The sequence below is a fragment of the Eleutherodactylus coqui genome, chromosome 1, assembly GCF_035609145.1.
Source record: "Eleutherodactylus coqui strain aEleCoq1 chromosome 1, aEleCoq1.hap1, whole genome shotgun sequence".
Lineage (NCBI taxonomy): Eukaryota > Metazoa > Chordata > Amphibia > Anura > Eleutherodactylidae > Eleutherodactylus > Eleutherodactylus coqui.
In genome coordinates, this window is record NC_089837.1 from 92,524,956 (window position 1) to 92,527,455 (window position 2,500).

At 51.4% G+C, this 2,500-nt stretch overlaps 4 non-coding genes across 4 annotated transcripts; all 4 read left to right on the plus strand.

Moving 5' to 3' along the window:
• Positions 1-1,304: 1,304 nt before the first annotated feature.
• On the plus strand, positions 1,305-1,377 carry TRNAV-AAC (transfer RNA valine (anticodon AAC)). The gene has a single exon. It is a non-coding gene; the product is annotated as a tRNA-Val (tRNA).
• Positions 1,378-1,639: 262 nt separating this feature from the next.
• On the plus strand, positions 1,640-1,712 carry TRNAV-AAC (transfer RNA valine (anticodon AAC)). The gene has a single exon. It is a non-coding gene; the product is annotated as a tRNA-Val (tRNA).
• Positions 1,713-1,820: 108 nt separating this feature from the next.
• Positions 1,821-1,893, plus strand: TRNAV-CAC (transfer RNA valine (anticodon CAC)). Its single transcript has one exon. It is a non-coding gene; the product is annotated as a tRNA-Val (tRNA).
• A 106-nt stretch (positions 1,894-1,999) lies between these two features.
• TRNAV-UAC (transfer RNA valine (anticodon UAC)) lies at positions 2,000-2,072 on the plus strand. Its single transcript has one exon. It is a non-coding gene; the product is annotated as a tRNA-Val (tRNA).
• Positions 2,073-2,500: the final 428 nt, after the last annotated feature.

Sequence of the window (2,500 nt, forward strand, 5' to 3'; positions counted from 1 at the left end):
TGAGTCACCCAGGCACCTTGGGATCCACGTGCCAAAGAAACAAAAGAGAGCTTCGTCACTGGGTGGGCTTGAACCACCAACCTTTCGGTTAACAGCCGAACGCGCTAACCGATTGCGCCACAGTGACTTGCCAGCCAGTCTGCTCGAACCAAAAGCGCCATCGGGTCAATAGCATTTTTCTCAAAGGACCTTGGGAAGCGAAAGGAGGAAAGAGAAACGAAAGAGAAACAAACGGGAAAAAAGCCTACTTAAAGCGAACCCCGCAGAGTATGATCAGCCTGTTTTCGTTTGCTTTGAAAAATGCCGTGACGGCTTCCGCAGCGTTTCTGTAGTGTAGTGGTTATCACGTTGACTGCTCGCTATACCACCATCGTGAACGCTTCAAGCGAGCCCACGTCTCCCTTTTCCTGTAGCTGGACAGCCTGCCTTGCAAGGTGCCTTCTGTCTTTTTTTTGTCAAATGGGTGTTTCCCGGAAAAACGTCCATAGTTATGAGTCACCCAGGCACCTTGGGATCCACGTGCCAAAGAAACAAAAGAGAGCTTCGTCACTGGGTGGGCTTGAACCACCAACCTTTCGGTTAACAGCCGAACGCGCTAACCGATTGCGCCACAGTGACTTGCCAGCCAGTCTGCTCGAACCAAAAGCGCCATCGGGTCAATAGCATTTTTCTCAAAGGACCTTGGGAAGCGAAAGGAGGAAAGAGAAACGAAAGAGAAACAAACGGGAAAAAAGCCTACTTAAAGCGAACCCCGCAGAGTATGATCAGCCTGTTTTCGTTTGCTTTGAAAAATGCCGTGACGGCTTCCGCAGCGTTTCTGTAGTGTAGTGGTTATCACGTTGACTGCTCGCTATACCACCATCGTGAACGCTTCAAGCGAGCCCACGTCTCCCTTTTCCTGTAGCTGGACAGCCTGCCTTGCAAGGTGCCTTCTGTCTTTTTTTTGTCAAATGGGTGTTTCCCGGAAAAACGTCCATAGTTATGAGTCACCCAGGCACCTTGGGATCCACGTGCCAAAGAAACAAAAGAGAGCTTCGTCACTGGGTGGGCTTGAACCACCAACCTTTCGGTTAACAGCCGAACGCGCTAACCGATTGCGCCACAGTGACTTGCCAGCCAGTCTGCTCGAACCAAAAGCGCCATCGGGTCAATAGCATTTTTCTCAAAGGACCTTGGGAAGCGAAAGGAGGAAAGAGAAACGAAAGAGAAACAAACGGGAAAAAAGCCTACTTAAAGCGAACCCCGCAGAGTATGATCAGCCTGTTTTCGTTTGCTTTGAAAAATGCCGTGACGGCTTCCGCAGCGTTTCTGTAGTGTAGTGGTTATCACGTTCGCCTAACACGCGAAAGGTCCCCGGTTCGAAACCGGGCAGAAACATGGCCGTCGGTCTCGTTTTTTTAGGCACTGGGCCATAGCTCTTCCCGTTGGCTCCATTAGTGGCATCGATGCAGATCCCGCATCAGTCGACGAGCCGCTCTCGTCTGAGTTTCTCGGGTTTTCTTGCCCCGAGAAAGGCCCTGTTTTCCACCCTCTCAGTGTGGGCTTCGTTGACTCCCAAAAGTAGTCCAAGGGGCTCTTCCATCAGTATGATCAGCCTGTTTTCGTTTGCTTTGAAAAATGCCGTGACGGCTTCCGCAGCGTTTCTGTAGTGTAGTGGTTATCACGTTCGCCTAACACGCGAAAGGTCCCCGGTTCGAAACCGGGCAGAAACATGGCCGTCGGTCTCGTTTTTTTAGGCACTGGGCCATAGCTCTTCCCGTTGGCTCCATTAGTGGCATCGATGCAGATCCCGCATCAGTCGACGAGCCGCTCTCGTCTGAGTTTCTGTAGTGTAGTGGTTATCACGTTCGCCTCACACGCGAAAGGTCCCCGGTTCGAAACCGGGCAGAAACACGGCACCTGCCGGTTGGTTTTCTTGCCCCGAGAAAGGCCCTGTTTTCCACCCTCTCAGTGTGGGCTTTGTTGACTCCCAAAAGTAGTCCAAGGGGCTCTTCCATCAGTTTCTGTAGTGTAGTGGTTATCACGTTCGCCTTACACGCGAAAGGTCCCCGTTTCGAAAGCGGGCAGAAACATGGCCTCCTCTTTGGTTTTACCAAATCCCACGCATGCACTTGTTTGCTTCTTTTTCAAAGAGGAGAAACGTGCAAACCAAAGAAACAAGCACACCCCACTGTGTCGGGGGATTAGCTCACATGGTAGAGCGCTCGCTTTGCATGCGAGAGGTAGCGGGATTGATGCCCGCATCCTCCACAGGGTTGAACCTGGAGGCATAGTTTGTCTTTTCAGCTCAGCAGGCTACATAATTTCAAGAGACATTGACTGCTCGCTATACCACCATCGTGAACGCTTCAAGCGAGCCCACGTCTCCCTTTTCCTGTAGCTGGACAGCCTGCCTTGCAAGGTGCCTTCTGTCTTTTTTTTGTCAAATGGGTGTTTCCCGGAAAAACGTCCATAGTTATGAGTCACCCAGGCACCTTGGGATCCACGTGCCAAAGAAACA